The following is a 26,922-nucleotide window of genomic DNA, read 5'->3' on the forward strand; positions in this document are numbered from 1 at the left end:
GTAGTCTTTAGAAGAGTTCTTACTAAACTCATTGAAAAGAATTCCTATAAGATTTCTACATCCACGATAAGTTGTAAGAATTGGTGATAAAAAAGTGGAAAACTATTCCACTAAAACACTTCCATGGGGGCGTGCCAGTACAGGGGCGCTGAAATTTGGAAACCTTGAGTAACCAGCTCAAGACAGTACGCATACATTTGTTAGCTTCTTCCTTGGGACGAAGACAACTGTCTGTTTACAATTTACCGAAGAGACGAAACAATTTATTTCAATAATTCAGCAGCTTTTGCTGCATTCTGCAGCAGTGATATCCAACTTTGCAGTGCCACAGAGCTTTTGTGGGGTGTGAATTGAAGGTCAGTTCAATAAGCGATTCTGGCGAAGTGAAAATCGAACGGAAAAACAATTCGGCTAGCTGCTGCTTCAGTGCGGTTGCCTTCGTCGTACGCAAAATTGTGAAGTCGCAAGTGTAATAAACTTTTGCGTTATTATTCGATTCCAGTGCAATAGGGCCTGTGTATTGATGCTCTAAATATTGTTTTTTTTTCATGTGATATGACGGAAATTGGCGCATATGACGAAGTAAATTTCTACCATTCTTAGCAAAACAAATCTCAATTCAAAAGTAAAGGCTATTTTTACATCACTGAAGCTATAATCACAAACGCAAAACCTCGTTAAACGTCGCTAACACTCAATACAATTTAATTAGTTTGTGACCCGTTGTCGTCACGCTTGGTAGACCCGTTCGTTTCGTTGTCCACTCGATTCACTTCGAATTTGCGCGCTCTCACGCACGCACACCCTTGGTCCAATAGACGACGACACAATGGCAGAGGTAATGATATCTGCCACTAATTAACACTCTTCTTGTTACCCTCTCGCTCGAACGATGTCGATGGTGTGCGGTGGTGACAACAAGTGCGGTTGAGGGCTTTGAAAGTTAATGAATGAATGAATGAAAAAAAATCGACCCAATCGAAACTCCATCGTTGCCCGTCCGTCGTCTGTGGAACGAAGGACTGACTTCCCATCAAATTGAATTTATGTGTAGGGTTGCAGGCGAGGTGATGCGAGCGGAAATTAATTCGGTGATTAGTACCCCAGTGGAGCGACAAACAAGGGCAGCTGCTATAGTCGATCGGAGGAAATTGGTTGGTGAGTTCACCAGATGGCTCTCGGAAGTTTAAGGATACACTGACTGGGTGCTAGGCGTAGAGACGCAGGAGAGAGTCTCTCCTTGCAACAGCTGTAGAAGACCTCGGTCAAACGCCTCTCCGACTGGCAACACTGCACCTCATCAGTTCGGGTCGGGGAGGGGTTCGGTGCGGTGTGATACCGTCCTTTCGGAACGCAGTGCGGATAATTAAGTACCTCTCATGAATTAAAGATTTTCCCGCTGGATATGGGTACTAGTAGTCAACTGTTACCGCCGAGCTCTCAAGCAAGCAAGTGTCATTGATATGGTTTTGTGCAAAAATTAACTGACTAAGGTAACGAACGTCGCCGTGTGAGCAAATGGGTAGAGCTGTGTGTTCCCAGCCAAGCCAGACAGCTGTTGAACGCACGAAGCTGCGAACTGCGCTGCAGGCAACTCAAAACTCTATGCCACACACCGGGCTTCGAACCGTATCGATTTAATGATGTTTGATCTGTGCCGTTGCTGGCTGCTGACTGTTGGCTGCTGAGCCACTGGAGGCCGCGCGGCGAGAGTGTGACTTCGCTGACGGCCATCGAATGATGATTGCTGCTCGATCTTAGACAGCTGGATTCAATGGTGGCGGTGGTACCTTCGGTACCGGAACGTGATGGAATGAAGTTCTGTCTGCGAGCAAAAATTACCAACTTGGTAGGTATACTTTGTAACGCTTTGTGCGAAGTTTGCTTTGCGCGGAGTAAAATTTCGGTCGTTGGCAGCGTTGAGCGTTTCTGTTTCGAAATGGATGTTTGACCTGAAATTACTCAATTATGGGACGACCTTGGATCTGTCGGTGTTTTGCCGCCGCAGAGCGGACTCGGCGATTTTCAAGTTCGATTTCGGCCGGGGTACTAATTGAAATGATTTAGGTCGGCTTAGGCCGACGACCGTGAGCGTAGATAATTGCCGGGACTGATCGGAGTGTTTTGGCATTCGAAGTGCTTTGTTGAAAAGCTAAACGAAGAAAAAGCAGTAACAAGCCTAAATTAGGGCCCATATAGCCGAGGCGGTAAACGCACGGGTATTCAGCATGACCATGCTGAGGGTGACGGGTTCGATTCCCGATCGGTCCAGGATCTTTTCGTAAAGGAAATTTCCTTGACTTCCTTGGGCATAGAGTATCTTCGTGCCTGCCACACGATATACACATGCAAAATGGTCATTGGCAGAGGAAGCTCTCAGTTAATAACTGTGGAAGTGCTCATAGAACACTAAGCTGAGAAGCAGGCTTTGTCCCAGTGAGGACGTTACGCCAAGAAGAGGAGAGGAGAAGCCTAAATTGTACTGTTGCCATGAGCTGGAAGTCAGAGTTTAGATCTTTTAGAACCACAAACATGTTCTTGAAAATGAACTTAAATTAGTCCTTAACCTTTCAGGATACGCATCTATTTGATCCTAAGACTGCACCGCGCTCATACTTGGTACGACCAGCGAGGTTTTTGGTAGTGTTGTATTTTTTACAACGGCATGCGTCCTGAAGGATTAAAAACTCCAGATCAATTACTGCTAAGATAGCGCCGCGGAAGATTCATATATTACATCCACCGTTTTTCGGAATTTCTAGACCCACTTCCTTCCTTTCTTTGTCACGCTATTTTCCAATACCTAATGCACGTACTATCACTTTCCTAGACCACCTCTTGCCCTCAAATGTTGGACGTAGTTTCTGAACCGTTGCTGGAATTCCCTAAGATATTATCTAGGAGAAAATTTCCAAGGAATCCCATTCCAAAAAGGATCTCTAGGGGTATTCCCCAACAAACCCCTTAAAAAAACATTAAGGAATCGCTGTTAAAAATTCGCACTAAAAATATCGGTGCATTACCTGGATAAGCTTGCAATCAAACCCTGGATGAATTCTCAATGAATTTGTAGAAGAGTTCTCCTACAAATTACTAAAGAAATACTACAAGAATTCATAGAAAAGTTTTCAAAGAATCCCTAATGAAATTCCTATGAAATTATTGTTAAAAAATCCGATGGAATTCTTGGGTGAATTTCGCAAGGAGCTGCTGAAGAAATGATTCCAATAATTCCTCGAAGAACCTTTAAAGTTGTTCCAGAATCAATCTTTGAAATGATTTCCCAAAGAGATCACTGAAACGATCCTTGGAGGAATAATCGTTGAAATACCTGAAGAAATTAGTAATGGAATCCTAAGATGGATTCTTGGAGAAATCTTCGAAAGACTTCCCCAACAAACCTCTTGAAAAAGTCTTGAAGAAATCTCCGCAGAAAGTTATCCCAAAGAATTCCTAAACAAATTTCGAGCGGAAATCTCTTAGGGAATTCTGCTGAAAGAATGATTTGGAAAGAAATCTTCAAAGAATGTATTGAGAAATTTCCGAAGGATTGAATCTTTGGGGGATTTCCCGAAGGTGTTCTGAAAGGATTTACGAAAGAATGCCTGGAAACATTTCTCATGAAAATATCTAAAGCTATTCCTCAAGGAATCCCTGCAGACATTCATCAGGAATCTCTTGAAAATTCTTCAAAGTTTCCCAAAATCTCTGGAACAACTTTCCAATGAATCCCTGCGATAGCTCATCAAGTACTCCTGAAAATCTGAGATGATTCTCCTAAAGCCATTCTCTAGACCCTGAAGAAATTCTCCAAAAATACTCGCTGAATATTCCATTGAATTCATGCAGGAATTTCTCGAAGAATACTTCAATGATTCCTTTGAGGAATTCCTCATAGATTCCTGAAAAAATCCTCACATAATTGCTGAAGAAGGTCCCCTAAGAAAAACAACTTCTTAAAGAAGCTCCTGAAGGATTCCGTCAAAGTCTCACTGAAGATTTTTTTAATCTCTACAACAAATCCTTGTGACAATTTTCGAGAAAAAAAAACGATGAAAAATTTTCCAAAGATTTTTTTATAGAAATTCCCGGAATAAAGTCTGAAATTGCGAAGGACCGAATGAAACCGTAAGAACACGCTCAACGGAATTGTTTGAGGAGTTCGTGAAGGAGTGCTCAGAACAATTCCCGAAGGAATTTTTAAAAGAATTCCGAAGAAATCTTAGAAGAAACTTCCAAATAAGTGTCAAGTGTAATTTCCTAAGGAACCTCTGCTGAAATTCGTGAGGGAACATTGATGAAGTTCCCAGATACATCCCTCAAAAAAATCCCATGGAATTTGGAGCAATTTTCGAATTTTGCGTTGCATTTCATTGATGTTACGTTCAATTTCATCGCCAATTGTTGTAGTATTAAACAAATGTTGAACAGTTTATGAAAATTGTATTATATATCGAGCTAATTTTGCTAATTAATTCTAACAAATTTACGTTACGAAATAAGCTTTACTCCAGGATTTCCTTGGGAGTCCCTCCAGGGATTTCCCTGGGAATCCCTCCAGGGATTTCCCTGGGAATCCTTCCAGGGATTTCCGCATTTTCCGAATTCTAAAAAAAAAAAACAAAAGAGCGAAAAGGATACTACGTCAGCTATCCTAACCCGGCTGTCTGACTCCTGATATGAAACTAATTAAGCCTAGAAACGTGGGATACACTAAGTCCACAGATCTCAAACTAAAACGCATAAACTGGATCAGACCCTGCACCGCAACGATGCATTTCAATTTGCATAACCCGACGTCGTCGACAACGACGACAAGGATGATGCAGCCTGGTGGTGGTGGTGGTGGTGGTGGTAACGATGATGAAGACTACAATAGACAGACTCCGGACGACAAAAATGTTGAATCACATTATTGCGGCAGTCCTGTCCGTCCGGATCCTGATGAACAACGACCAACTTCCTTGCGCCGGAAGGGAACAAGATGCTCCATGAGGAGGTCCGGTTCGGTCCCGGATCCGGAGGGAAAACATCGGTAAAACACATTGTTAGGACGATTATTGATGAATGGTCGGTCGGCCTGACTGACTGAGTGACAGGAAGCAGCCCAGAGACTGGCCCTGTTCCGTCGTCACCGTCGTTGTTCGAGAATCGAGATCCGAGATGAGATGAGGAGAAAATGAGTTTCGTAATTTCTCAATCATACGAACCCGTGTACGTGGCCCGTGGGGTGGTTCTGTTGTTTTGCGGCGAGATTGTTTGTTTGTTGTGTCGGATCGAGGCGAGGGAGGAAAGCGTTTGTTCAGACTTCAGATTGACCGGTTTGTCCTAGTGGTATGCACTTATTGATCGACGGGAGATGGCTGGTCATACGAGATTTGTTTTGATGTACTTTGCTGGAAAAATATACAACGGCTGCTGCACAGGAAGACTGTGAAGGTCTTGATGTGCTTGATGGTTTCCAAGAAGTCTGGCCCAATTCTTGTGAAATTACAATCAAAAATTTTATTATAGTTCTATGTTGAATTCTAATGGAATTCTGAGTTGAATTCCAATGCAAATCTGTGTTGAATTACAATAGATAAAAAAACAAACATGTGCACAAACTTGTTCACACAATTCCACGTGCTCGTGACCCGTTTTTAACGGGAATCAGAGACAAATGAGTGAGAACTTTTGTAACTGGCCAAGAGACAAATTGCAGCACTAACTCTACTCTTTACGACGCCGATAGTAATGCACAACCCTTGTGAGTGTACTAGTGAGAATGCCGAATTAGCATTTCGATGCCTCGTTCTAAGGTGCACTATGTTCACTGGACAGGCAGAGAATCCTGAAAAATAGATTCAAGATGTCGATCCCAAAATAGTTTGTGTATCTTAATTCAACTTTAGTTTCACTGATCTTTTTCTTCGAGATACTGATAGAACCATGACTGATAGTTTTTTTTTGGTCTACACATGGACCAACCATGGCGTTGTTTATCTATAAAATTGGTTCACTCCTCACTGGTGCACACAAGAAATGAGGAAACTGAAACCCCACTGGAACTCTCTGAAACGCTTTCTCCAAAACACCCCTCAAATTTCCTCAAACCCCTTAAACGTCCATGAGAGCTCTTGATACACCCTGAAACTTCCATGCCCCTAAAACTCTCATAAAACCTCCTAAAACTCTTCTGAACCACAATTTTAACCCCTTGAAATGCATATCAAACCCTTTGAAACTCTCCTGATACACACGGTGAAACTCCCTGGAATCGCCCTGTAGAGCTTTGAAACGCTGCTGAAACCTACTGAAATACTAAAACTCCGTAAAATGCCTTAAAAGCTCAAAAAGTGTCCTGAAACACTTCTGAAACTCCCATGAAACTCCCCTAAAACGCTTCCGAAACCCCTTACACCCCCAAAAACGTTAGTCAAACCCATGCGTTGATCCTGATGTGCATCAGGATCCTGACTACTTGAGAGTAGATGTCTTCGGCATTTTTTTTAGTTTCTGCATGAGCCTGCAGATCATAGACAATGGCGATTTAGGGTGTTCCAGAAGGATTTCGGAGCGTTTCAGTGGCGTTTCAGGGGGCTTAATATACGTTTTAGGATGTAAGAATTTAAAATAGTGTCAATATCAAGTTAAATTCTACTTGAGGTCAAGGGTTTGTGTGGGGTTTGAAGAGGCTTCAGGGACAGGTGGTACCACAACTACCCTGAAACTCTCATAAAACAGCTCTGAAACCACTTGAAACCCCACTGAAATGCCCTCTAAGCTCCTTGAAATATCCTGAAATCCCCTAAAACACCCCTTAAACCTTCCAGCAATTCACAGAAACGTCAATGAGAACCCCTTTTTATGCTCTGCATAAAAAGAAGGAAAGCTACTCAGAACTAATATTGTGCATACGAATGCGTTTCATGGGGTCCCAAGGGGATTCAGCTTGGTACCAGGAGATCTCGGGAGAGTTTTCGAGGGTCTTGTAGGGTGTTTGGAATCATAGCAGAAAGTTTCAGAGGATTTTCAACGGGTTTTGTATGCGTTACAGTTACGTTTTCGGGGATTTCCGAAGGTCTCGCGTGCGTTACATAGGGTCCATGGGGGTTTTAGGAGTATTCCGGCGGCATTTCAGGAAGTTCCAGAGCATTTTCGGCGGGAGTCAGAGGAGTTACGGGAGTGTTTTCTGGGGTTTCGGAGCTTCTCACGTGCGTTACAAGGGGTTCGAGGAGGTACAATGGGGGAGTTTACCGGTATTTCAGGAAGTTTCAAAGCATTTTCGGCGGGATTTATAGGCGTTACGAAGGAGTTTACGCAGAATTCGGAGCCTCTCAGGTGCATTACATGGGGTCCGAGGGGGTTTTAAGGGAATTTCAGAGGCATTTCCGAAAGTTTCAGAAAGTTTCAGAGCATTTTCGGTGGGATTCAGAGGCATTACGGGGGAGGGGGTTCTGGAGTTTAGCGGGCTCTCACGTGCGTTACATGGGGACCGAGAGGGTTTCATAGGGGTTTTGGAAGCATTTCAGGAAGTTTCAGAGCATTTTCGGCAGGATTCATAGGAGTTACGGAAGCGTTACGGAGGAGCTTTCAGGGGTTTCGGACTGTCTCAGGTGCGTTACATTGGGTCCAATGGGGATTCAGGGGGATCTTGGAGACACTTCAGGAAGTTTCAGAGGATTTTTAGAGACCTCATCACAATATCTTTTGGAGCGGCTCTGAAATACTCTTTGATTGAAAGGTGCTCTTAGAATCTCCTGATTTAGGTCAGAGTTGTATGCCTCGAAACGTCCCTGAAACCTTCGTAATCTCACTGAAATGCCCTTGAAATCAACACAATTAATTTGGAATGCCTCTGAAACCCATTTGGACGCCTTTATTAGGGTTCATGGACCCCCTGAAACGCATCTGAAAACACCTTGAAACGCCCCAGATAGGCTATCGTACGTCCCTAAAACTTCTAGGAACGTCCTTAAAATGTCCCTGAAACACCCTTAATTAGAAAGTTTAATTACTTTGAAATCACTCTGAAATACCTTGACGCTCCTTAGATCCTTTGAACTGCTCTTAAAGCCCCTTGAAACGTCTCTGAAACCCCCTTAATACTATTGAAATGCCCCTGTATTCTCCGTAATCTCATTAAAGCTCCTCACATTCCCTGAAACGACCTCTTAAAACGCCCCTTGGAACCTCCTTTTTCGGGCTCTCTGGGAACTTTCTGGAAGCCCTACCTAAAATACCCAGGAGCGTGTCCTGTTTTTGCGAACTAGATTTTCTCCATTAAAGTCCAAACTTAAGTTATGCATAAACTTCCCTCTTTTTATACTTTTTTTTTTTAATTTATGCACTCCTAGCCATGGTTCCAGTGTAATCCCTTGAAACCTTGGCTCCTGAAACCTACAGAATTACACTTTAATACTTTAAAATACCCTAAAATCTGACTGAGTCCGCTGAAACGTTCCTGAAATCGCTATGAAACTCTCCTTAATACTACTACGGAGACGAACTTGAAACCCCTCGAAACTCTTAAACATCACCTAAGCTTCCTGAATTTCTTTTCCCTAAAACGCTTCTGAAACCCTTCAAATACTCCCTGAACTGCTGGAAACCCTCTGAAACGTCGATTATGCAGATTTTTTGTTCTCTTGTTTTGCTCTGAGGAGGATTCCATGCCTGGTCGGCAGTACTCTTCGATGTGACAAACAGCTTCGCGGTTTCGAAAGAGTTCATGCAGCTCCGGTTTGGCGCCCTTCAAGTAACTTGTATTATCGGAATATACTTCCTTGCTCAAGCCACGCCGACTGGTAAACCGATGGTATGCTGCAAAGAAGGCCTCGCTAGCCATGCAAACAAATACGGCAATGCAGGCCTTCACAAGCCGTGGTTTGTACCAGCCCTCCTTGACCTGCGTAGTCTACGCCAGTCCTTTCAAATGGATGTGCTTGAGTCACTCGTCGGCAGGACGGCAGGCTTCCCGTCAGTTTGCTGGAACTCTCTGGTTTAAAACGTAAACAGTGGACGTAGGATCTCGTAATCTTCCGTGCGGATGATCGTCCGTCTAGTAGCCAAAACTTCAAACGAAGGGCCGCCGCCAGTAGACCAGAGAGACCGAAGAGCATTAGCTCCTCGTGGTAGACCTTGATGATGAGGTCGGCGATCGGATGCTTTGGTGACACGATCAAGGTGTTTCGTGTTTCGAATGCAGCAGTTTCCCTTCGACTTGTAGAATTCCGTTACAGTAGATGTGCGTAGATCTGCTTGCACGGCTCGTTGGCTTCGATGCGATGAATTCCATCCGCACGATGAATTCCAGAGACTCTCGTAGCTCCAGAATTGTAGGACGATGACTGGTAACACGCTGTAAGGCGTTCTTTATTCGACAGTTCCGAATGAATTGCTGAACTACAGAAGTCACGCGCTGAAGTTTTTCGGTGTACATAGCTTTAATATCCGATATATCGTCCTCAGGAATATCTGCTGGGATCACCACGTGTACTCTACACTTTGAATAAACTTAGGTCCCGTTCACCACAACTCGTTGGTAGTGCTGTATTTATCGATACGGTTTTGGACAAAGGCTTGCAGGAATGTCAGCGGGTTCTTCAGCAAAGCAAAGAATATCTGGCTGCCTGTCCAGAAAATGGTATTGTCTACTTTAAAGTCGAGTGATGCGGTGTTCTGATGCTACTTGCTTGCGGAAGAGAGATTCGAAACTGCACCCATTCCTGTAGCAAGTCGCCTACCAGTTTCGCATCCTACGAAACTCGGGCTAGCCAAATCCTCTGCATGATGAGCTTGGCGATTTCACCGAGGACAGGAGACCAATCGGATTGAACAGCTTGCTAATTTCGGAAACAACAGATCGCTTGGTCGGTGTTTCGATTCTTCGGCAAGATGTTTAGTTGGAAAATAACAAGATTGAATAATTGTCTCTCGAATTCTATTTTCATCTAGTTCGCGTCTATTCTGGGCACAACATGAATTCAATTCCCGTCACAGGCAAGATGTTTAGCTAGAAAATAACAGAATTGAACAGTTGTCTCTCGAATTCTATTTCAATCTAGTTCGCGTCTATTCTGGGCACAACATGAATTCAATTCCCGTCACACCTTCTACGTGACACTATGGTACAAAGGATGGACAAAAAATATGATTTGACCGTAGTTGATTTTTCGCAATCCAAACCAAATCATGCGTTCATAGTACTATTGAGCGGAAAGCTTTAGAATTGAGATAGATGTAGCGTTAGAATAACGACCAAAATATTTCGGCTAATATTTATGCCCACCAGACCATAAAACGCCATCACAGTGCAACGATGAGATGTTTCTCTGTGGTTGAGAAACAAGATGTTTCGTATGCAGAAAATCCACGCACACATTTGCCTGTATCTTCCCAGGGACGAAGACAACTTGTTTGTTTACAATTTACCGAAGGAAAAAGCAAAATATTTCAAAAAGTGAGCAGCTTTTGCTGCATTATCTAGCGGTGAAATCCAACTCTGAAGTTCTTCAGTGCTTTTTAATTTTTAAAATTTAACTGTGATGTAGAACAATTCTGATAGCTGCTGTTTTGGTGCAGTTGCCTTCGTCATACGCAATACGAAATAAACTGTGAAGTCGTAAGTGGAGTGAAATTAAAACGTGACATTCTGCGAAATTATTCGGTTTCCAGTGCTATAGGGACTGGTTATTGATAGTCTACAAAAGCTTTTTAATTAATGGCTGTTTTCCTTCTGATATAACGAAAAAAAGGCGCATATCACGAAGTAAATTTCTACCCTATCAAATTCTAATGGAGCTCAATGTTGAAGTCAAGCTATATTCGTGTCGAACCCCTTTGAAATTCAGCGACGGTTGTCAAAATTTTACTATGTTTTCCATTAGAACTCAGTATCTCAATCCCTAGAATGTTAGAATCCAGTTCCAAATTCCTTTGAATTTCCATGAACATGTTTTGACAAAAACCCACAATCAACAGAAGACACGACCAATATCAAATGATTGCATCATAAATTTACTCAACTCAATTGACATTTCATTTCGGTGCCTATGTCAGCAAAATAAAGTTCCAATCAATCGCTATTTGTACTCTGCACAACACAGTCCACAGTTCAATAACAGTCTCACTCGACCCGGCAGTAGCGCCAGTCAGTACACAACCTTGGAAACCCTTCGGTACCCAAACATGAACTGAATACGTACGTATGTCGAATCAGCATCATTGAGAGCCTAGGCGTACGCGCATGAATCGTTTCGATACTCTTTTACATTCCGAAACCCAATAAAATTGGGAGCAAAACCGGAATTCCAAGTAGCTATTTTTTCTTCCTTTCGTCCGATCTCGGTTGTATATTTATTAGAGGCAGGCATACACTTGCTAACAAATCGTCCGGATCTCGACCGCAGCTAACAGAAGCCTATGTACGATTCAGCTCGCTGAGCGGAACAAAATCATTTGAGGACCGCACGCAGTCTATCTGTCTGTGGTGGGGTCCCGTCTCGCCCACTTGACCTCTGGCTGCTATTCGTCTTCCATAGCAATCAGCAATGTATGTAACCCTTTTGGATAGTTCTTCGGAACTTCCACCGCACCGCACTTGACGAATTTGTTTCGTTTTGTTATTTCTTCTTGCACGGTTGAATGGAATCGGAAAGTTGAAATCGGAAAAGCGCAAATATACGGTTGGGGATAGGATCCCGAATGTATGGGATGTGAGAGCTGACATATAAAATTTGAATGTGAACAGTTAAATCGATAAGATTTCGCTTCCAGATACAGAGCAAGAAAGAGCAGGAAAATTTTGTTTTTATTGCATACATCTCATTCTAGATTGCAGCCAAGGTTCAGAAATAGATTTTTTCCGTAAAACAAATAACACACATAACTTTTTGAACCTCCACGACTATGAGAAAAGGTTCAGCGGAAGTCACGGGCTTTGAGGACAAAACTAATTGTTCTTTTCGCATAAACTGTGCCAAACATCTCAGAGTTAAGGGTTATCTAGGCTCACTAACAAGCAAATACATCTCTTTTTCGTTTTCTCGTGCCCTGCAGCGACAACTTCATTAGGAGGAATTGCGTTTTTACAGATATAATATCAGAACATGGGTTTCGGACTTACCAATTAAGCTGAAACGTGCAATGCTGGATAGATTAATGTCAAGTAACCGGATCGCAGGCTTTGTCTCTTTCTTGTTTGTGACTTAAGATGAATTAAAACATCGATTTAGACGCTTTTCCAACACAGCTTCCCTGGAGGAATTCCCAGGGAAATCCCTGGAGGGATTCCCAGGGAAATCCCTGGAGGGATTCCCAGGGAAATCCCTGGAGGGATTCCCAGGGAAATCCCTGGAGGGATTCCCAGGGAAATCCCTGGAGGGATTCCCAGGGAAATCCCTGGAGGGATTCCCAGGGAAATCCCTGGAGGGATTCCCAGGGAAATCCCTGGAGGGATTCCCAGGGAAATCCCTGGAGGGATTCCCAGGGAAATCCCTGGAGGGATTCCCAGGGAAATCCCTGGAGGGATTCCCAGGGAAATCCCTGGAGGGATTCCCAGGGAAATCCCTGGAGGGATTCCCAGGGAAATCCCTGGAGGGATTCCCAGGGAAATCCCTGGAGGGATTCCCAGGGAAATCCCTGGAGGGATTCCCAGGGAAATCCCTGGAGGGATTCCCAGGGAAATCCCTGGAGGGATTCCCAGGGAAATCCCTGGAGGGATTCCCAGGGAAATCCCTGGAGGGATTCCCAGGGAAATCCCTGGAGGGATTCCCAGGGAAATCCCTGGAGGGATTCCCAGGGAAATCCCTGGAGGGATTCCCAGGGAAATCCCTGGAGGGATTCCCAGGGAAATCCCTGGAGGGATTCCCAGGGAAATCCCTGGAGGGATTCCCAGGGAAATCCCTGGAGGGATTCCCAGGGAAATCCCTGGAGGGATTCCCAGGGAAATCCCTGGAGGGATTCCCAGGGAAATCCCTGGAGGGATTCCCAGGGAAATCCCTGGAGGGATTCCCAGGGAAATCCCTGGAGGGATTCCCAGGGAAATCCCTGGAGGGATTCCCAGGGAAATCCCTGGAGGGATTCCCAGGGAAATCCCTGGAGGGATTCCCAGGGAAATCCCTGGAGGGATTCCCAGGGAAATCCCTGGAGGGATTCCCAGGGAAATCCCTGGAGGGATTCCCAGGGAAATCCCTGGAGGGATTCCCAGGGAAATCCCTGGAGGGATTCCTACGGAAATCCCTGGAAGGATTCCTACGAAAATCCCTGGAAGGATTCCTACGGAAATCCCTGGAAGGATTCCTACGGAAATCCCTGGAGGGATTCCTACGGAAATCCCTGGAGGGATTCCTACGGAAATCCCTGTAGGGATTCCTACGGAAATCCCTGTAGGGATTCCTACGGAAATCCCTGGAGGGATTCCTACGGAAATCCCTGGAGGGATTCCTACGGAAATCCCTGGAGGGATTCCTACGGAAATCCCTGGAGGGATTCCTACGGAAATCCCTGGAGGGATTCCTACGGAAATCCCTGTAGGGATTCCTACGGAAATCCCTGTAGGGATTCCTACGGAAATCCCTGGAGGGATTCCTACGGAAATCCCTGGAGGGATTCCTAAGGAAATCCCTGGAGAGATTCCTAAGGAAATCCCTGGAGGGATTCCTACGGAAATCCCTGGGGGGATTCCTAAGGAAATCCCTGGGGGGATTCCTAAGGAAATCCCTGGAGGGATTCCTAAGGAAATCCCTGGAGGGATTCCTACGGAAATCCCTGGAGGGATTCCTACGGAAATCCCTGGAGGGATTCCTACGGAAATCCCTGGAGGGATTCCTACGGAAATCCCTGGAGGGATTCCTACGGAAATTCCTTGGGGGGTATCCAGCGGAAATCCCTGGAGGGATTCCAGTGGAAATTCCTGGAGGGATTCCAGCGGCAATCCCTGGAGGGATTCCAGCGGCAATCCCTGGAGGGATTCCTAAGGAAATCCCTGGAGGGATTCCTAAGGAAATCCCTGGAGGGATTCCTGCGGAAATCCCTGGACGGGATTTCTGCGGAAATCCCTGGACGGGATTTCTGCGGAAATCCCTGGACGGGATTTCTGCGGAAATTCCTGGATGGGATTTCTGCGGAAATCCCTGAACAGGATTCCTGCGGAAATCCTTGGACGGAATTCCTGCAGAAATCCCTGGACGGGATTCCTGCGGAAATCCCTTAACGAAATTCCTGCGGAAATCCCTGGAGGGATTCCTGCGGAAATTCCTGGAGATTCCTTGAGAATTTTAAGAGAAATCTACGGAGAGTTTGCGTGGGAATCTCAAGGAGGAGGCCATGAAAATCTTTGAAGGAATTCTTGGAGAAAACCCTAGAGGAAATCCGGGATAAACGCTCGCAGTAATTCTGGGGCAATCGTTTTATGGGGGAATCGGTCTTCATGTTCTTCTAGTTGGAAAATATTCTCTTTTGTGCTTTACAACAGAAAGCCACCGCCAACCTCCTTCCGAATGTCCTTCGCCACTAATTTCATCATCCATTCAGTGTCGTCAACTCCGGTTACCGGTGACGGTCGAGGGCTCCTCAGAGAATAGCAGCCATTCACGGAACGGAAGGTAGAGATGCTTATTACCCTCTCTGCCTAGCCTATGTCAGATGGCCTTCATCCGGTAGTTCCGACTGCCGTTCGTTGGATGAACTGAGCTAGGGGATTGTGGGATGGGCTTGGGCACCGACGCAGCGTAAAAACGGACCATATAAAAGGTTGATTAAATTTTAATTGAAGGTAATTGATTGCTTTGGGTTTTGCTTTCGTTTCTCTCTATTTTTCATTTCTCATGACGAACGTGTTGCAGTTGGGCGATCCGACCTAATAATGGGAGAGGAGGCGGACAAACTAATAAGTGGGGGTAATTTTAGGGGGAGGTGATTGGGTCTGGGATTACACTGTAAGTGGATGGTCGATAATTGAGGGTGCAACATGGCTAATTTTCAAGCATTGTTGAACCATGGATTGCAGGCTGTGAAAAAGAGTGTTCAACGGCTTGGGGAATCCGGCGATGTTCTAATGATTACGCTTCGTATGTTTATCCACTTGACGCAATTGAACGTGTTGGGAAACTATCTGTTTCTAGTGTGCATAAAAAACTAGGTTTTGGTGAGTTGATGCCAGTTAAAACTTAATTATATGACGTCAACGGTTTTGACGTAGGACTACGATGTACTTCAAATATGGCACTTTGAATAAACTAGGTTCAAAATGAGGCTGCAAACACGCAGTTCAGTGAGGATTTCTGATCGCAGATAGTAATTTAATGTCGAAAAAACTTTATTCTATTGACATTAGTAATTTTGACGTAGGACTACTGTACGTCCTCTTCTGTTCTGTACGTGTATTTGATTTAACTAGCAGCAGCTTTAAGTAGTATGATAAGAAATATTTATGACTTTATTCTGGAAAGCTTTTAAGTGTTAAAATGAGTTTAATATTTGCCCGACGTTTCGACACGGAGTATGTGTCATCTTGAGGGGTATTAACACCATTTACATGTGCTTATTTGATGAGCTATTCATTAGTTTATGAACTTAATTATGCCTCAAACAAAAGATGAAAAACTCGTTGTAAAAATCATGAATTCTAGGCCGCTTGTTGGCTGAATCATTGAAAACCTACCGACTTTCCGTTTTCGTTCGCATCAAATTCAATTGCCAAGACGACGTCACCTGCAGTAAAATCAATAACCATTTACTGTCATACACCGAAAGTTCTGCATCCATCCATCGAGTCACGTATCTTCCAACGTTCCACTGACTTCACGCTGGCTCTTCGTCCCAAATAGTCGACGATGATGGAATGGTTTCCTACACCATCGCCCCGTTTCTACAGTGCACTGAGACTCAGGTGTTCGCCAATCAAACTCGCACTTCAGATAAAAAGTTTCCCATTCACAAACAATATTCTGGCGCTTCTTCGCAGACACAGGTGTGACGAACTAAGATGCATGTGTTCGATCATGGTGGTAGCAAGTACATAGCAAAGTGCCACCGACGACGTCAGCTACGTGACTTTTGGTACTTTTTTGATGGTGATGGCGTTCTGTAATGCGCGACAGAAAAAGGTATCTTCCCGTGTCTTGTACGCTCTCTCTCTCTCGTCATAAGTAACGTTTTATCATCGTTCGCTCCAGCAGGTTGACGACACTGACGACGACGACGGTTTGATTCAATTATCACGGGGGCGTGAAACTATTGCTGTTTTGTCGAAAACGGGCAGCAGCTCTAGATAAACAGTGTTCGAGGTTGAAAGAAAGTTTTGCCTTGACGGGACGAACACGTTGAGTTGGTGTATTAGCAAATGAGTGCTATTCAGGAAGTTTTGCGAGAAATATTTGATTCGAATTAGATTTTCTTGTCTATTCTTGTTTTTGTGTCTTTTTACTTTTCTAGTACACCCACGAAAATTGTTCATAAAACTTTTTTGTTTTTTTTGGTAGCATCTTGCTAACCCTTGTTTTTTCTTTCTACTTTCAGGTATGCTTGAAATCATCTATTTATTGGAAATTTTGGATAACTGTTTTGGGTAAAAATAGGTAAGCTTGAATGGGCCCATATAGCCGAGGCGGTAAACGCACGGGTATTCAGCATGACCATGCTGAGGGTGACGGGTTCGATTCCCGGTCGGTCCAGGATCTTTTCGTAAAGGAAATTTCCTTGACTTCCATGGGCATAGAGTATCTTCGTGCCTGCCACACGATATACACATGCAAAATGGTCATTGGCAGAGGAAGCTCTCAGTTAATAACTGTGGAAGTGCTCATAGAACACTAAGCTGAGAAGCAGGCTTTGTCCCAGTGAGGACGTTACGCCAAGAAGAGAGAAGAGAGAGAGAGAGGTAAGCTTGTAGGCTGATGAAACTTGATTCCCAGTGAAGAAGTGTGAAAATTAAGTGAATTTTAAAATGTAGTGAGCTGCTTGGAATGTGTCTGAAGAGTGGAATCATAAGAGCTTGACTAATCAACACCCTGGTTACCAAGATGTTGTTTAGATCCAATCAACTATTGAAGAATTTAGTATTCTTCATTACGCCAATCAACCGAGCCTTGAAAATGTAAATGCTCAAGTCACTAGACAGATCACTAGCAAGATAAAGACAAAAAAACCTCTACATTACCGACCTTGTTGCCGTCCTCTTTTTGCTCACACTACATCATTACATCCATCAAGAGACCTGAGGACCAAACGAACTCCTGGAGGAACCCCTGAAGGAACTCCTGGAGGAATCCCTGAAGGAATTCCTGGAGGAATCCCTGAAGGAACTCCTGGAGGAATCCCTGAAGGAACTCCTGGAGGAATCCCTGAAGGAACTCCTGGAGGAATCCCTGAGGGAACTCCTGGAGGAATCCCTGAGGGAACTCCTGGAGGAATCCCTGAGGGAACTCCTGGAGGAATCCCTGAGGGAACTCCTGGGGGAATCCCTGAGGGAACTCCTGGAGGAATCTCCGGAGGAATTCCTGGAGGAACTCCTGGAGGAATCCCTGAGGGAACTCCTGGAGGAATCCCTGAGGGAACTCCTGGAGGAATCCCTGAGGGAACTCCTGGGGGAATCCCTGAGGGAACTCCTGGAGGAATCCCCGGAGGAATCCCTGGAGGAACTCCTGGAGGAATCCCTGAGGGAACTCCTGGAGGAATCCCTGAGGGAACTCCTGGAGGAATCCCCGGAGGAACTCCTGGAGGAATCCCCGGAGGAATTCCTGGAGGAATCCCCGGAGGAATTCCTGGAGGAATCCCCGGAGGAATTCCTGGAGGAATCCCCGGAGGAATTCCTGGAGGAATCCCCGGAGGAATTCCTGGAGGAATCCCCGGAGGAATTCCTGGAGGAATCCCCGGAGGAATTCCTGGAGGAATCCCCGGAGGAATTCCTGGAGGAATCCCCGGAGGAATTCCTGGAGGAATCCCCGGAGGAATTCCTGGAGGAATCCCCGGAGGAATTCCTGGAGGAATCCCCGGAGGAATTCCTGGAGGAATCCCCGGAGGAATTCCTGGAGGAATCCCCGGAGGAATTCCTGGAGGAATCCCCGGAGGAATTCCTGGAGGAATCCCCGGAGGAATTCCTGGAGGAATCCCTGGAGGAATTCCTGGAGGAATCCCCGGAGGAATTCCTGGAGGAATCCCCGGAGGAATTCCTGGAGGAATCCCCGGAGGAATTTCTGGACGAATCCCCGGAGGAATTTCTGGACGAATCCCCGGAGGAATTCCTGGAGGAATCCCCGGAGGAATTCCTGGAGGAATCCCCGGAGGAATTCCTGGAGGAATCCCCGGAGGAATTCCTGGAGGAATCCCCGGAGGAATTCCTGGAGGAATCCCCGGAGGAATTCCTGGAGGAATCCCCGGAGGAATTCCTGGAGGAATCCCCGGAGGAATTCCTGGAGGAATCCCCGGAGGAATTCCTGGAGGAATCCCCGGAGGAATTCCTGGAGGAATCCCCGGAGGAATTCCTGGAGGAATCCCCGGAGGAATTCCTGGAGGAATCCCCGGAGGAATTCCTGGAGGAATCCCCGGAGGAATTCCTGGAGGAATCCCCGGAGGAATTCCTGGAGGAATCCCCGGAGGAATTCCTGGAGGAATCCCCGGAGGAATTCCTGGAGGAATCCCTGGAGGAATTCCTGGAGGAATCCCCGGAGAAATTCCTGGAGGAATCCCCGGAGGAATTCCTGGAGGAATCCCCGGAGGAATTCCTGGAGGAATCCCCGGAGGAATTCCTGGAGGAATCCCCGGAGGAATTCCTGGAGGAATCCCCGGAGGAATTCCTGGAGGAATCCCCGGAGGAATTCCTGGAGGAATCCCCGGAGGAATTCCTGGAGGAATCCCCGGAGGAATTCCTGGAGGAATCCCCGGAGGAATTCCTGGAGGAATCCCCGGAGGAATTCCTGGAGGAATCCCCGGAGGAATTCCTGGAGGAATCCCCGGAGGAATTCCTGGAGGAATCCCCGGAGGAATTCCTGGAGGAATCCCCGGAGGAATTCCTGGAAGAATCCCCGGAGGAATTCCTGGAGGAATCCCCGGAGGAATTCCTGGAGGAATCCCCGGAGAAATTCCTGGAGGAATCCCCGGAGGAATTCCTGGAGGAATCCCCGGAGGAATTCCTGGAGGAATCCCCGGAGGAATTCCTGGAGGAATCCCCGGAGGAATTCCTGGAGGAATCCCCGGAGGAATTCCTGGAGGAATCCCCGGAGGAATTCCTGGAGGAATCCCCGGAGGAATTCCTGGAGGAATCCCCGGAGGAATTCCTGGAGGAATCCCCGGAGGAATTCCTGGAGGAATCCCCGGAGGAATTCCTGGAGGAATTCCTGGAGGAATCCCCGGAGGAATTCCTGGAGGAATCCCCGGAGGAATTCCTGGAGGAATCCCCGGAGGAATTCCTGGAGGAATCCCCGGAGGAATTCCTGGAGGAATCCCCGGAGGAATTCCTGGAGGAATCCCCGGAGGAATTCCTGGAAGAATCCCCGGAGGAATTCCTGGAGGAATCCCCGGAGGAATTCCTGGAGGAATCCCCGGAGGAATTCCTGGAGGAATCCCCGGAGGAATTCCTGGAGGAATCCCCGGAGGAATTCCTGGAGGAATCCCCGGAGGAATTCCTGGAGGAATCCCCGGAGGAATTCCTGGAGGAATCCCCGGAGGAATTCCTGGAGGAATCCCCGGAGGAATTCCTGGAGGAATCCCCGGAGGAATTCCTGGAGGAATCCCCGGAGGAATTCCTGGAGGAATCCCCGGAGGAATTCCTGGAGGAATCCCCGGAGAAATTCCTGGAGGAATCCCCGGAGAAATTCCTGGAGGAATCCCCGGAGAAATTCCTGGAGGAATCCCCGGAGAAATTCCTGGAGGAATCCCCGGAGAAATTCCTGGAGGAATCCCCGGAGAAATTCCTGGAGGAATCCCCGGAGAAATTCCTGGAGGAATCACCGGAGAAATTCCTGGAGGAATTCCTGGAGGAATCCCCGGAGGAATTCCTGGAGGAATCCCCGGAGGAATTCCTGGAGGAATCCCCGGAGGAATTCCTGGAGGAATCCCCGGAGGAATTCCTGGAGGAATCCCCGGAGGAATTCCTGGAGGAATCCCCGGAGGAATTCCTGGAGGAATCCCCGGAGGAATTCCTGGAGGAATCCCCGGAGGAATTCCTGGAGGAATCCCCGGAGGAATTCCTGGAGGAATCCCCGGAGGAATTCCTGGAGGAATCCCCGGAGGAATTCCTGGAGGAATCCCCGGAGGAATTCCTGGAGGAATCCCCGGAGGAATTCCTGGAGGAATCCCCGGAGGAATTCCTGGAGGAATCCCCGGAGGAATTCCTGGAGGAATCCCCGGAGGAATTCCTGGAGGAATACCCGGAGGAATTCCTGGAGGAATCCCTGGAGGAATTCCTGGAGGAATCCCCGGAGGAATTCCTGGAGGAATCCCTGGAGGAATTCCTGGAGGAATCCCCGGAGAAATTCCTGGATGAATCCCCGGAGGAGTTCCTGGAGGAATCCCCGGATGAATTCCTGGAGAAATCCCTGAAAGAGCACCTGGAGGAATCCCTGAAGGAAGTTCTGGAGGAATCCCTCAAGGAACTCGTGGAGGAATCCCTGAAGGAACTCCTGGAGGAATCCCTGAAGGAACTCCTGGAGGAATAATGGAAAGAACGGGTGGACTTGAAGGAATCCCTGAATCAATTCCTATTAGAATCCCACCTTTAACCCTTGAAGAAACATCTGCAGGGAAGCCTGGAATAAATCCTGGAAAAAATCATGAAGGAATTCGTGGTTGAATTTCTGATGTAATTTTGGGAAGACTCAATGCAAACTCCAGGAGGAGTTCAATCTCTACAGAACTCCTGGTGGAATCCATGGAGAAATTTTGGACCAAATCTTTGAGAAATCCTTGAAGGAACCTCTCGATGAAGCCCTAAAGTAACTTCTGTAGGAATCCATGCTAAAACTCCAGGAGGAAGTTTCCTGAAGGACTTGTGACATCTCTGAATGAACTTCTGGTGAAGCTTCTGAATGAAATACTACCAGAATTCCTACACGAACTCCAGAAGGAATACCTGGAGTAGCACCTGAAGTATTCTCTTGCATTTACAGAATTTTATTGAAAATGCTTGGAACAATTCCAAAAACTTATGCAACTTATTCCAACGGCAAAACTTTACAAAAAGTGTCTTTTTTTTACTAAAATGTAGTTAGTCGACAAAGTTTTTCCCATTTATCCGACAAAAACCGTAGATTCATTCATATGGTTCCATTTCCTTTTTATCGCTCATTCAATGTCCCGAACCGCACATCCTCGTCTCTATTGCAAATTGATAGACCAACCCTCGCCGGACTCTACTCTTCATTCAAGCTTGTTTATTTATATCTTTGTTAAAATCATTAAACTGTCATTAGCATCATCTCCGAATGCTGCTGGCAGTGCGCCAATAAGTAGTGGGTTCTCACCACCGAATGAATCTCTCCCGTTTCGCACTGCCATCATATTCGCCACATATCATCCGACTGCGCTTTATTTGCCGACAAACTAAGCCCGAAAAGTTTCAAAATTCTGATAAATAAATGGGTAAACAGCCGACAAAGTTCGGCACTGGGAATATGGTGCGGGTGCGAACCTCTATACGTTGGGTATCCGGATTCCGTATTCCATTTTATGTGCAAATAGAGCTAGAGGAGACGTTTGCTATCACAAATGGATATATGTATGTTCACATTCAGAGGGTGTATCTAGCGTAGCATTTGAAATTGTCCTATGTCTCAAACTTTGTTGGCGAATCGACCAACAGAATCGTTTCATGCAACGGTTCCGGTTATCGTGTGGCTTTGTGTGGATTTGTGCAGGCTGTCAAAGATTTAACCTTCACATTACCGACCCCCGACAACTCATTTTGAAAATGCTGACATTTCGTCAATTTTCATCCGATTTTTTTGAAGTCGCCCTTAATCGATCATAAATTGGTGCTAGTTTATTACACTCAAGTGGTCATATAACATCCGGAACCATTCCGGAGATATTCCGGATTGTACTGGGGTCAGGGGATGGGGGAGGTGTCTGTTTTGCCAAATGACTTAAAGTGGTTATTTCGTATGTTATTGTGTTTGAGAGTAGGGGTCGCAGTACCGACCACTTTAGGTGAGTACCGGTATTTCGGTACTGGAGGTTACAGTACCGGTAGTACCGGTAAAATACCGGTACTGGGAATTTTTCACCAAAATGAAGAGTACCTAATCTATTTTGTACAGAAAATCTACAAATTCCTGGTAACATTTGTGAATTCCGGTTTTGGGGATGTCATAAAATCTAACCATAAAATACTAAATTAAACGAAAAATATATAGATAGATAAAAATTGTAGAAAGAAATGAGTTGAATGAAACTGTTAATGGAGCTATTACATAGCTTCTGCACAGTTTCACAGGCAGTACCTGGGTCAGTCTAAAATAAAACAGGAACAACCTTACCCGAGCAGAGGAGAATAGCAAATTGATAACAACAGAATCACATAGCCTGTTTTTATATCATAATTTGTTATTGTTAACTTATCAAAATATATCAGGCCAAACATGTCTAAAGGTCCTATCTGCAGAAGAGAGGCTCTCTTTGGTTTCCCTCTCTTTCGTTAATATCTTAGCTGTTTATTTGTATTATGATAGTCTCCTTGCATTGAACGATGGTCAAAACAATCGTCTTTTGATTTGTACTGCAAAAATAGTTGAAAAGTGTACCATTGCATTGCAATAATTGGAAGAGAAAGTGAACAAAGAGAGCCTCTCAAATGCAGATAGGACCTATTGAAATGTTTGGCCTGATATCTTTCTAATAACATGTTGTGTTGGGCAATCTTATTTTGTTATATTCAAGTTTTTGGGATATATCCACAAGATAACATTATTGAATTATTCTTCTAGGAACATTTTTTTGTTATGATATTTGTTATTTTGCCGCTTATGACTGACAAGTTTATAACATAATTTGTTATGCTAATAACATAAAAATTACTGATTCAATTATACAGTTATTAGGCCAAAATAACATATTTTATTATGCCGTTGATATTTTCTTCTGCTCGGGTATATGTACCAAAATCAGCTAGGTGAATACAATAGAAGATTTAACTGATTTTTTCTTGATGATGCTATCAACCGATTCTGAAGAAATAACAAGAAACCTTAATCTAACAAGTTTCATTCTAAGCTAGAAAATCTATTCCCAAAAATCAACGTTCATTTAACCAGTTATTGCTAAGATATATCCTGGATTTGCAGAAAGGTTGCATAAATAAAATGTTTGTTTGTCAAAGTACTTTGTTTAATTGTTTAAGTTTGTTTATTTTCAATATTGGCTATACTATTGACAGGATTTCAACACTTCGAAAGAGATATCGTGGTACCGAAAGTACCGGTACCAAGGTTCAGTCAGTACCGGTATTTCAGTACCAAAAATTGGTCGGTAATACCGGTATTTTCGGTACCGGTACTACCGGTACTACATCCCTATTTGAGAGGCCCCCGGGGAACCTGTTTCAGGTGTTCCGTAGCGGCCATATCATTTGCTTCATACTTCAGTCATTTTTCCTGCCCCGTTCTCTTGAAATCATGAAGTTTGATACGTCACACGGCATGTTTTGTTTGCAACCAAGAAATGTCCCCGATGTCAACCCCGTGGAACCTATGCTAGATGTTGCGGGGTGGTCATATTAGTTGATACAGACTTCAGGGTATCATTTCTGACTCAGTCATTCGAAATCATGAAGTTTGATATGTCGCACGACATGATTTGGATGAAAACCAGAAGTGTCCCGAATGAGGCCCCCGCGGGACCTGTCACGGTGATCCGGATGGGTCAACTTATTCAAATATGATTATCGAAGGTGTGTTTTATTGTTCGCAATGAAAATTCCGCTGAAAATCGATGGTTCAAACACAATAACACACGAAATAATCATTGTTTGCCATTTCGGCACCCTCCCTGACCCCATTACAATCCGGAATATCTCCGGAATGGTTCCGGATATGGCATGGTCACTCGAGTGTAATAAACTAGCACCAATTTATGATCGATTGAGGGTGACTTCAAAAAAGTTGGATGAGAATTGACGAAATGCCAGCATTTTGAAAATTAGATGTTGGGGGTCGGGTACGTGAAGGTTAATTGGTCTCAGAAGCCGTCGAAATCCTGGTAAGGTGAAGTGCGTTCGCTCAAGTCAAGACCATTTCCAACAAAGTGGGATTCTTGGTGAATTAATTGGTGAGCTCGTTCCATGCTATTTTCGGTCAGTGTCCTCTGTATCTTGAGTGAAGCAACATTTTGGGTGCATGTGTCTGCGCTTTCGACGCGATTGCTTTTTTCATTTGTGCGTTTGTTGATGACAGCGAAAAGACTATTGACAATTGAGTAGGCCATTATAAGTATTTGATCGGTGAGCTCGTTTCATTATAATGTTGTTCTGTTTTTTGCTAGTTTTGATTATGGCATAAATATGATGATCTTGATTTTGTTTATTCATGTTGGGTTATGCATATGCCCGAATCAATGCAAAATTTATTACCAATCAACTTGTTTAATTTTTTATTTTGTTACCATATTGTGCAAGCCGACCTTCGCTTGAATAAAATCCCCATAAAATTCCCTCCGGATATACATACACATAAGATAAAACACTCCGGTTTTATCTTCCCAATCGCAAATAAACCCTTTCGCGGTACACTGTTCCACTAGACTAGATCCAAAACAAACCACCAGAATGGTGTTGTGCATGGTGGCATAATGTGGGATCAGGGCCATAACCCAAAATTGTAAATCAAGCCTTTACGGCTTGCTTGCTGCGTGCGGGTGTCGTAAAAATTAAACTACTTGTCACCGTTTGTTCGTGTAAGAGTGTGGTGGATGAAGGCGGCAGCTGCAGAGGCCTTTCTCAATGATCGTCCGTTGATGGCGTGAAGGCAGGCAAATTCGGGCAATGACAGAAGTCCTTGATTTATTGTTGATATGATTTATCGTTGTGACAGCAAACATTACTCCAATAAATTGAGCATAAAATATTGTTGACATCCATGAAGGAACTCCTGGAGGAATCCCTGAAGGAACTCCTGGAGGAATCCCTGAAGGAACTCCTGGAGGAATCCCTGAAGGAACTCCTGGAGGAATCCCTGAAGGAACTCCTGGAGGAATCCCCGAAGGAACTCCTGGAGGAACTCCTGAAGGAACTCCTGGAGGAATCCCTGAAGGAACTCCTGGAGGAATCCCTGAAGGAACTCCTGGAGGAATCCCTGAAGGAACTCCTGGAGGAATCCCTGAAGGAACTCCTGGAGGAATCCCTGAAGGAACTCCTGGAGGAATCCCTGAAGGAACTCCTGGAGGAATCCCTGAAGGAACTCCTGGAGGAATCCCTGAAGGAACTCCTGGAGGAATCCCTGAAGGAATTCCTGGAGGAATTCCTGAAGGAACTCCTGGAGGAATCCCTGAAGGAACTCCTGGAGGAATCCCTGAAGGAACTCCTGGAGGAATCCCCGGAGGAACTCCTGGAGGAATCCCCGGAGGAACTCCTGGAGGAATCCCTGAAGGAACTCCTGGAGGAATCCCCGGAGGAACTCCTGGAGGAATCCCCGGAGGAACTCCTGGAGGAATCCCTGAGGGAACTCCTGGAGGAATCCCCGGAGGAACTCCTGGAGGAATCCCTGAAGGAACTCCTGGAGGAATCCCTGAAGGAACTCCTGGAGGAATCCCTGAAGGAACTCCTGGAGGAATCCCTGAAGGAACTCCTGGAGGAATCCCTGAAGGAACTCCTGGAGGAATCCCTGAAGGAACTCCTGGAGGAATCCCTGAAGGAACTCCTGGAGGAATCCCTGAAGGAACTCCTGGGGGAATCCCTGAAGGAACTCCTGAGGGAATCCCTGAAGGAACTCCTGGGGGAATCCCTGAAGGAACTCCTGGAGGACCCTGAAGGAACTCCTGGAGGAATCCCTGAAGGAACTCCTGGAGGAATCCCTGAAGGAACTCCTGGAGGAATCCCTGAAGGAACTCCTGGAGGAATCCCTGAAGGAACTCCTGGAGGAATCCCTGAAGGAACTCCTGGAGGAATCCCTGAAGGAACTCCTGGAGGAATCCCTGAAGGAACTCCTGGAGGAATCCCTGAAGGAACTCCTGGAGGAATCCCTGAAGGAACTCCTGGAGGAATCCCTGAAGGAACTCCTGGAGGAATCACTGAAGGAACTCCTGGAGGAATCCCTGAAGGAACTCCTGGAGGAATCCCTGAGGGATCTCCTGGAGGAATCCCTGAGGGATCTCCTGGAGGAATCCCTGAGGGATCTCCTGGAGGAATCCCTGAGGGATCTCCTGGAGGAATCCCTGAGGGATCTCCTGGAGGAATCCCTGAGGGATCTCCTGGAGGAATCCCTGAGGGATCTCCTGGAGGAATCCCTGAGGGATCTCCTGGAGGAATCCCTGAGGGATCTCCTGGAGGAATCCCTGAGGGATCTCCTGGAGGAATCCCTGAGGGATCTCCTGGAGGAATCCCTGAGGGATCTCCTGGAGGAATCCCTGAGGGATCTCCTGGAGGAATCCCTGAGGGATCTCCTGGAGGAATCCCTGAGGGATCTCCTGGAGGAATCCCTGAGGGATCTCCTGGAGGAATCCCTGAGGGATCTCCTGGAGGAATCCCTGAGGGATCTCCTGGAGGAATCCCTGAGGGATCTCCTGGAGGAATCCCTGAGGGATCTCCTGGAGGAATCCCTGAGGGATCTCCTGGAGGAATCCCTGAGGGATCTCCTGGAGGAATCCCTGAGGGATCTCCTGGAGGAATCCCTGAGGGATCTCCTGGAGGAATCCCTGAGGGATCTCCTGGAGGAATCCCTGAGGGATCTCCTGGAGGAATCCCTGAGGGATCTCCTGGAGGAATCCCTGAGGGAATTCCTGGAGGAATCCCTG

At 45.8% G+C, this 26,922-nt stretch overlaps 1 long non-coding RNA gene across 1 annotated transcript in view; it reads left to right on the top strand.

Annotated features, from left to right (window-relative positions):
* LOC109414753 (uncharacterized) overlaps positions 1 to 17,224 on the top strand; it is an 85,405-nt gene extending 68,181 nt beyond the window's left edge. Inside the window, exons 5-6 of the long non-coding RNA XR_009996566.1 lie at positions 16,504 to 16,562; positions 16,865 to 17,224. This is a non-coding gene — a long non-coding RNA (uncharacterized LOC109414753). The remainder of the gene's footprint in view (positions 1 to 16,503; positions 16,563 to 16,864) is intronic.
* Positions 17,225 to 26,922: the final 9,698 nt, after the last annotated feature.

Source organism: Aedes albopictus, chromosome 1 (assembly GCF_035046485.1).
Source record: "Aedes albopictus strain Foshan chromosome 1, AalbF5, whole genome shotgun sequence".
In the NCBI taxonomy this organism is placed as follows: Eukaryota; Metazoa; Arthropoda; class Insecta; order Diptera; family Culicidae; genus Aedes; species Aedes albopictus.